Raw genomic sequence first — 10,000 nt, 5'->3', positions numbered from 1 at the left:
TTACTATTTTATCCAGCTTAGGAAGAACCCTTGACGGAGGGGTTCATGAAAGCTGTATCGAACCCCTACAGTTCCAAAAATTTCCCATGAGTCAAACTAAATCTTCTAATGTTAGGGGGCATGAGATATAAAAATGTTGTTATCGGAGTGAAGGGGTTGAATTTATCCCCCCCCCCGCTAGTTTGATAATATCTCTCCGAAAAAAAATCGTCTTCAGTTAAATATAAGCTAAATAAAAGACGTCATCGTTGTGAAGGGGCTAAGTTCTGAGTGGAAGAGTAATATATAACGAGAATAAAGATACTCCCAGCCTTCCTCTTCAAATAAATCAATCCCTTCATATCAAGGACGTCTTTTACATTTTTTTTTCATTTGCTGCCGTAATACAATTTCTTTACATACTGAAGAAAATATGAGGGCTCTACCAGCCTCTCTAGTTCAGTAAGTCTCGCCGAAACTGAACAAAATCGCCTGGAGGTAACTTGACGAAATAGAACAAAATGTTACCGTAGCAAAGAGGGAAGAAAATATTATCAGACAAGCTACTGTAAATCACAAAGTTTTTAATGTAATCACACAAACTAAGTACAGTAAGCGTGAGTCTAACGCTGCCAGCTACTGTGTTAGTAAAATAGGAAGTGGCTGTAGTTCCCCTGGTATATTAAGGTTACTCGTGGTTAATTCCCCAGGTCCTGTTAAAGTAACTCGTGACGTCAGGGTTCCGCTACGATACCACGAACGTACCGGTAGACGACAACAATAACACAACATCAGCGACGATGATCACGACAGCGACGACGATTATGCTGACACTAGGAAATAAATTATATATATACGGTACTGATATCTATATATCTATCTATATGTATGTATATAAATAAATAAATATATATATATATATATATATATATATATATATATATATATATATATATATATATATATATATATATATATATATATATATATATATATATATATATATATATATATATATATATATATATATATATATATATATATGTACCGGTATATAGTTACATGTATGTACGTATATTACAAAAAGGAGGAGGAGGACAAGGAAGAGATAAAACATCAAAATAACGGAACAGAAAAAGAGGGAAGTGCGATAAATAAAAGAAAAGCAATAGGATAATACCAAAAAGAAGAAAAACAGATAAAGGAAAATGAAAGAAAAACCCTTACTGCAATGCTCTTTCCTTGAGCTCCCACTGAAAGCAAGGTGAGTGAGTGTATAAAGCTTAGTGACGTACGGTGTTAATATTATACAGTGCACAACATACCGAGGTGCGAGCGAGGGGTGGGTGAGGTGGAGGGGGATTAGTGGAGGGGGGTTGAGGGGTGGAGTGGGGATGAAGGGGTAGAGTGATGGTCTGGAAATGGAGCGGAGGGGGGCAGAGTTTTGGTGGAGGGAATAGAGTAAGGGTGGAGGGGATAGAGTGGTGGATGGGTGCAGTGATGGTTGGGAGGTGATGTGGAACGGAGTAGAGTGGGGATGGATGGGTTAAGTTTGGGGGCAGGATGGTACGAGGGAGGGAATGTAGGGTGAAGGAAGTAGAGTAAGGGAAGAAGGTGTAAGATGAGGTGGAGGGTTGTGGAAGAGGGTAGGTGGAGCGGATAGAGCGGGGGTGGGGGGTGGAGTGATGGTAGAGAGGTGGGTGGAGAGGAGTCGACTGGGGGTGGAGGGGGTAGAATGGTTTGGAGAGGGTTAAAGTAGGAGTGAGGGGGACATAATGGGGTGGTGGGGTGAGGGTGGAGAGGTTAGGGTCAGGTGGGGTGGGGGTTGAGAGAGGATGGATAAGGGGGTTGAGTAAGGGTGGATGTTGAGTGCTAGATGAGTTATAAGACAGGTCAAGACGAAGTCCAGATTAACAAGCAGATAAGGAAGGCGGGAACTTCGCACACACAGACGTATATACACATACATACACTCAGATATACACGTGCATAAACTCACACACACACACACACACACACACACACACACACACACACACACACACACACACACACACACACACACACACACACACACACACACACACACACACACAAGAGCACCGGTTTTGAAAACTGAGTTCACTGGAACCCAATGATTGTATATTGTCAAAGATTATGCTTAACCTGTTCATGAGAGGAGAGAGAGAGAGAGAGAGAGAGAGAGAGAGAGAGAGAGAGAGAGAGAGAGAGAGAGAGAGAGAGAGAGAGAGAGAGAGAGAGAGAGAGACGGAAAAATATCTATAGAACTAATTATCCAAAACAGACACAGAGACAATGAAATAGGAAAACTTAGTAAGCCTCAGGAAGAAAAAGGGAAAACACAGTAAATACATAATCGGATAAACAATCATATCTTCAGACAGTGATATATGGTAGTAGGTAAAATTTGGAACGATGGGGGAGGGTGGAAATCCCCTCTATTCCGAACATGTATTTTTTTTTTATTCCCTTCTCTTCTGACCATTTTTCTTTATTTTTTTTTTTTATATCAAGCTCGGAATGCAATGGGGGGAATTTTCATTTTAATTATCCCCCCAAATTTTACCTGCCACCGTATAGATAGGTGTTTATAGATTTGTTTGATTATCTAGTTCTTTATGTACCGTGGTTTCCCTTTTCTTTCTAAGGTTTATTGACTTTTCCTACTTCATTGTTTCGAGCTTATTTTGCTTAGATAGTCCTATAATATTCTTCCGTTTTGTCTGTCTGTCTGTTTCTCTGTATATATATATATATATATATATATATATATATATATATATATATATATATATATATATATATATATATATATACTCGTATATATATGAATACATAAATATATATTAAAAATGTAAATATATATATATATATATATATATATATATATATATATATATATATATATAGCGGTATATACTCTGTGTACGAGTATCTATCAATATAGGTATTTATGTCTATACATTATATGTATGTTTGCTTGAGTGTATATACAGTATTTGCGTGTAGGTGAACAGACGGGCTGAGAAAAGTAGTCAAGTAGAGAGATGATGACAGGTTGTACACATTAAAGATAGATAAACAGTGGTCGATACGTCCTTTACAGAGCTGGACATAACCCAAATAAGACGCTGACGTCTCCAAAAGGGTCTTTATCCCAGCTTTCTCCACGTACATATGAAATATGGACCTAAGCTGTTAATTCGATGGTTGCGTGCTGTAATGCGGGGGAATATTGGGAATTAGCAAACCCTGAATGCCTGAATGATCTTTTGCGCTTGACAGACATTCCCCTGAACCTTCTTACTGATACAAAGGGATTAATTTGTAATTTATCCCATGGCTAAGATATTTTAACTTTACGTTTTTCCGGGTAATGTCCAACGATTTTTTCAGCTCCGAGATACCTACTGCAGTCAAATAAATAAATGAATTTATAAATAATCACTGAATAATAGATAAAAATAAAGCAAAAGGTTTGAAATTATCCTGTAACGAAAAAATAAATGCGGTTATAAACTGTCTCGATTAACTTGATCCATCCAAGAAACAAGAGCTCTGTTTTTAATTCCTGCAAATGCCAGACGACAGGAACAATTTTAAAGAAACCCGCTGAGGACGCCTCGTACGGAAGGGGTTAGAGCAATCAGGCCACCCGCACCGTCACCCTCCACATATACCTTGCTGACGGAGACGCAAAAACAGCATCAGTAAGAGGCGTTATCTCCCGCCGTGCAAATAATACAACACTGTGGCCCTAACAAACAGGTTTAGAATGGCCCGGCTGAGAATGCTAGAGAATACTTGAGAATACCTGGCCACTGGGATGTGACATGAATGCATTGTCACTTACTGAGGGTGGTCCATATATAACCCTCTTCTTCCAACTGGCCTGGTGATTTCTCATGTGTTTTGGGGACGGGTTATTGTTATCAGTTTTTACCCTGCATTATGTATTCGTTTCCTACTCCCACTGCCACACCCACGCTCACATCAGCAGATTGTGCCGTCCCCGTAAGAAAAGATACAGCCACGTGAGTGTCTGCTGAAGCGCTATTTACGGAGCACTCTGCATATACTATACAGCTTATTCTTAACTTGGCCTAAAATTGTCATCTCTCCATCTTCAATGCTGAGTTGTAGCGATAGATTAATACTATAATATGATGCTAGCCACGAGGTAGTGCTATGGAAAGTATATATATATATATATATATATATATATATATATATATATATATATATCCACACACACACACACACACACACACACACACACACACACACACACACACACGCTTATGGATGCAGATGGGGTGACCGAGAGAGAAGGACGAATGGACGCTTTCAAGGTGAATGCAAAGTGAGGCGGGTGTTGTGAGGTAACATAATGATTAGTAGGCTGCACTGAAGTAGTCTGGTCCTGTGAAGCTAATGGAAAATGTGAGACTGACTTGTAGGGTGTATGAGCCTGGGGCGGCTAAGAGAAGAATATGAAGAATGCCAGAAATCTAAAAGCAGGAAAAGACAGTAGAGATTATAATGTACGTTAGTGTGTGGTAGTCGGAGGTGTGGTTGCTGTGTATTGACATAAATGTATGCGTGGTCCTTGGGTCATGAGCATCCCTGACAGGATGCAGTCATGCTCGACAGACATATTTTTGTAGATATTAGTAAATATTCATGAAGTTGTGAGGCTAAGTTGTTGCATATGAGATTGCTTTTGTGAGCACGTGATTATTCTCGTATGTGTCATCACGGTCCATAATAATTATAATTTGCGTATCATTTAGCTATTCATAATATTTCGTTATATATAAATAAATAAACAAATAAATAAATAAATATAAATATAAACATATATATATATATATATATATATATATATATATATATATATATATATATATATATATATATATATATATATATATATATAATGTTTTCTGAACAAATATGTACGATGCTGTTCGTTCGGAATACCGTTTGTATTCCCTATACGTGAGAAAAACTGGATTATAAACTGGTGCAATGGAACCGCTATCAGCTGTATTTAACCCAGTGGCATTCAGTGTACAGTACAGTTAGCCGGGTATTATGATGCAACACTCGTGAGGCCGCTCAGTTAACCGGCCATACCAGGGCTGGACGACGCAGGCCAGACTGGGGAGCTCGTGCAAGGGCTTGCCCAGAAGGAGTACAAAGGAGTACAAAGGAAAGCAAACAGCAACAGACCTGACGGTCCCTTCATGGCTGTAAGGGGAGGGAGCATGAGAGAGGGGGAGAGAGGAAGGGGAGGGGAAGAAAATGGAAAAAGTGGGAGACGGGAAGGGAGATGAGGATGGGGAGAGTAGGAGATAAAAGGGAGAGAGAAAAGGATGGATGAGCAGAAAATTGTAAGGGAAATGGATATAGGATGCGGAAAAGGAGAGAGAAAATAATCAGGGCATTTGGAGATGGGAAGAGATTTGGAAGTGAGGAATGAGAGAAATTACATTGAGTTATATAGATACACAGACCACTCAGACCTCGAGGTTCCCTTTAGGCGGCCCGGCTTTGTTATTAGCGGGAAGACTTAATCTCAGATTACAGAAGTTTAAGCACAGGCTAGCAAATCAGATCCAGTCTCTAGATTCTCCGGCATTTGTCCGCACAGGAAATTAAGCAAAAGAAACAACTTTTCGGATATTTGAGGCAATTTTTATGGAAAACGTAATACTTTCCATTAAACTACCCATCATAGACTATAAAACTAATGTTACTAGGAGGTCACTCTCCTTTCGGGATTTTCGCTAAACCTTTGCCATTGCATTTGACATCTCAAAGGCTTTCGATCGAGTCTGGCATAAATCTTTAATTTCCAGACTCCTCTCTTACGGTTTCTATCCTTCTACCTGTGCTTCATCTATAGCTTCCTTTCTTGTTCTATAGCTGCTGTTGTAGGCGGCCATCGTTCTTCTCCTAGATCTATCAACAGTGGTTGTTCCTCAGGGTTCTGTCTTATCACCAACTCTCTTCCTTTTATTCATCATTGATCTTCTAAGCTGTAGGCTACATCTAATCCTATCCACTCGTACGCTGATGATTCCACCCTTCACCTTTCTATTCGGTTTCCGCAACGTCCATCTCGGTAGTTACTTCAACAAACAAGGGACGAGGCTATGGCACACCTAATGTCTGACTTGGTTCGTATCTCTGGCTGGGGTAAAAATAACCTTGTTTTTAATGCATCGAAGACTCAGTTTTTACACCTATCAACCTGTCAAAATCTTCCACAGGAGTACTCATTAATGTTTAATAATATCCAGCTCAATCCAGCATCATCCTTGAACATGCTTGATGTTTCATTCACTCGGTACTTATTTTGGAAAAATCATATTGCACCTCTTGTAAAATCTGTTTCCAAGAGATTAGGGGGTGCTGAGCCGACTCCGTGCCTTCTTTACCCCTGCACAGTTGTTGCCTTTATACACGAGTTTTATTTGCCCCTGTTTAGAGTACAATTCTCATGTGTGAGGAGGCTCCCCACATACAGCTCTTCTCAATAGGGTGGAGTCAAAGGCTATTCGTCTCATCAACTCTCCTCCTCTTACTGGCTTCCTTCAACCTCTGTCTCTTCACCTCACTGTTGCTTCTTTATCTCTTTTCATTCACTACTTCAATGGTCACTGCTCATCTGAACTGTCTGCTTGCAACCTTCCACCTCTACGACGGGCGCGTAGCACCCGTCAAGCAACAAACTCTCATCCCTTTTCTGTCCAGCTCTCTAATGCAAGAGTTAACCGATACTCCCAGTCCTTCATTTATGCAACAGGTCAACTCTGGAACTGTCTCATTTATGCAACAGGTCAACTCTGGAACTGTCTCCCTCTTTCTGTATTTCCTACTTCCTATGATCTTCATTCTTTCAAACGCAGTGCGTCCAGGCATCTCGAAAGGAATGGATCTTGAATTTGGCTTTTTTTTTTTTCTTAGAAGGAACTTTTTGCTGGCTCAGCCTTTGGTTCCTGCTTCCTCGCATAATATATATATATATATATATATATATATATATATATATATATATATATATATATATATATATATATATATAATGCCGTTTGTAAGGTAGTATTAGTTGATTCTAAGTTTATTGTGTGGCCCCTTAGTCTTAGTCCATTGCCCTTAGTGTGGAGTGCTGGTGGAAGGGTAAATATCTTTGTTTTACCAGTGCTGATGTATTTAGTACATCTGCAAAGAAGGTTATATTTTTGCAGACATTGGTTGTTTGTTTGTCTGTCAGCAGGATTACTCAAAAAGTTATGTGTTGCTGAATTTTTTTGGAGGGGTAGGCTATGGCCCAAGGAACAGTCCATTAGATTCTGGTGGTGACCCCGAGAGAGGTGGCCTGCAGTCCTAACGGACCCAGTTTCGAATCCCGGCTGGGGCAGGGAACAGTTTAAGGATTTGAATTTCATTAAATCAGGCTTTACTGATCTACCAGAAGACCCGCCGACATGTCGTAAAAATACCCCCGCTAATACCAATACACCAGTCCTGTATGAGACAGCCCTACCATGTATTCACTATGGACGGTGGGTGTTAGCGCCGAAGTTGTGACATGTAGAGGTGTATGGTATGTAGGAGGACTGCTGGGCCTTGATAGCGGGCTGTGAAGCCTATGCCCAGAGTCGGACACAAAAAAAAAAAAAAAAAAAAAAAATCATGCGGATCCAGAAATTTTCTCAAGGATTCTTTACGGCCTTGGTGGAGGTTTGCAATCTCGGATTGGTTTTGTTTATTATTTTAAAGCATGCACTTAGCCTGCGAATCCACGCTCTGCTTGTCTAAACAGGTCTAGTCCTGTCAGTATTTCTTCATACGGTGTGTTGCAGAGATGGAATAATTTGTTTTGTGGCTCTTCGCAGCACTGACACTGGTTTATCCTTTACCTAAGTGTGAATCCAAGAACTATACAGAATATTCAAGGTGGTGTTGGGGAAGACTTTTGTCGAGTGACATTATCATGCCTGTATTTTTAAAGGAAAAATAGAGTATTTCCTTATGAATCTAAATATTCAATACTTTTTTCTTTTTTTCTTCTTTGCCTGCTTATTTTACTACTGAGAAAATGCCAAATCATATGAAACTGTCACTCAGATCTTTGATGTGTTGATCTGATAGCCAATCATTTCATTATTAATTTTTTTTTCGTTTCCCCCATTGACAAATCTGACGTTTAGTCCCGGTATTATATAACATAGTGTACTTTAATCATTTGACCATTCAACAATTTTACTGAGGTCTTCTTGTAAGCTTAGCGTATCTCCTCAAGTTGCGACTGCATTGCCTTTCGTTGTCTATCTATCTATCTATTGCCAGACGCCTCAATCCCGTTTGGGGTGGCCACAAACAAATCGCCTCCAAGTCGCCCTGTCCCCTGCCATTTCACTGCCCTGCTCCCAACTCACCCCCCCCTCTCTCATATACCTCTCCACCCCATCCCTCCATCTCATCCTCGGCCTCCCCCTTCCTCTCTCCCCCTCCACCTCACTTACATACACTCTCTTCGTCAGTCTTTCACCCTCCATCCTCTCCACATGGCCAAACCACATCAGTAAATTTAGACAGAAAATCATAAGACCAATATCAGTGCCATTGATATATACTTTAGAGAGTACTGGCCTATATCTAAGACTATAACTGATCATTTGAAAGCCAGGTAGTTCACGATCAAACATCGGAAATTTAATTCTGCAATTTATTAAACAAATGAAGCAAGGTTACTGGCACAATTTTTACTCGAGTTTCCTGCAAAGCTCTTCGACAGTGGGGTTTTATTTGCCGATTCCAGTCTTGTGTTTCTCTTTCCTGATGCAGCTTACCAACACATGATATTAAGATTCATAACTACTCTCTCTTTAACAGCCTTAAGTACTGCTGAATACAGGGTGTCCGGACCTTGAATAAAAATTGCCTGGCTCTGGACCTTTATTGATATTCTTTTTCTTCGTTCGTAACTGAATCACTCCTTCTCCAGCCGTCAGGTCATGTAGGACTTTTTTAGACATGACGGCAGCCGCAGTATTTGTATTCCTCCATGACTCAGTGAATATGGAGGTAAAAAATTCATTGACGGTAGTAGCTATGCCTTTGTTGTTCTTTATGATCTCACCTGCATCCTTAACTAACACCCCTGGCTTAACTTTCAGCTGTTTCCTCTAGTTTATATAATTAAAGTATTTGGATGGATTTATATTATTTTTGTGGTTATGCCCATGTTACATTTCCTCTGTCTTTACCTGACTAAATTGCTTCTTCGCCTTTGTACTTCCGAAGTGAAAGGGAAGGAGAAGAGGAGAGGGGTGGAGAGTGGATGTGGGAGAGGGGAGGGAATGGGGAAAGAGGAAGAGGCAAAGGGTGAAAAAAGGGGGGGGGACAGAAGGGGTGGAGAAAAAGAGGAAGGAGGGAGGAAAGGTGAGAGGAAATGGGAAAGAGAGGGAGGAACAAAGAATGAACGAGGGTAGTGGAGTGAAAGGATGGGAAAGAGAGGAAGGAGGTAGGGACGGGGAGGAGAAGGAAAGAGAGAAAGGGGGTAGGAAAGGACAGGAGAAGGAAAGAGCGGAAAGGGGATTAGAGATATGGGAATGGAATGAGGGTGGGGAGATGAGTGAAGGAAATGGAAAAATAGAAATAAAGGAGAGGGGAGGGAAGGGAAGGTGAAAGAGGGAGGAGGGGAGATATGAGAGAGGGAGGGAAGGAGGAGGGGGGTAAAGAGAGGCTAAGGGAGGAGAGAGGGGGGAAGGGAAGATGGAGAAGGAGGAGGAGGAGGAGGAGGAGCAGGAGGTAGACACTGCTTGGGTGAGGGAGTGAAGGGGCTGGCAGAACTGAACCAATAACAGCTATCCGTAGGGCAGTAGGTTAGGCTAGATTTTTCTCAACCCCTTCAGTACGAGCACGTCCTTTCCATTTTAGTCCCATCAGCCCGAGGACGGCATTGATATTCCTTTCTTACCACACA

This window comes from Coenobita brevimanus, chromosome 111 (genome assembly GCF_032717465.1).
Source record: "Coenobita brevimanus isolate Jiangsu-jjx chromosome 111, ASM3271746v2, whole genome shotgun sequence".
Lineage (NCBI taxonomy): Eukaryota > Metazoa > Arthropoda > Malacostraca > Decapoda > Coenobitidae > Coenobita > Coenobita brevimanus.
This window is presented reverse-complemented; position numbering follows the sequence as displayed.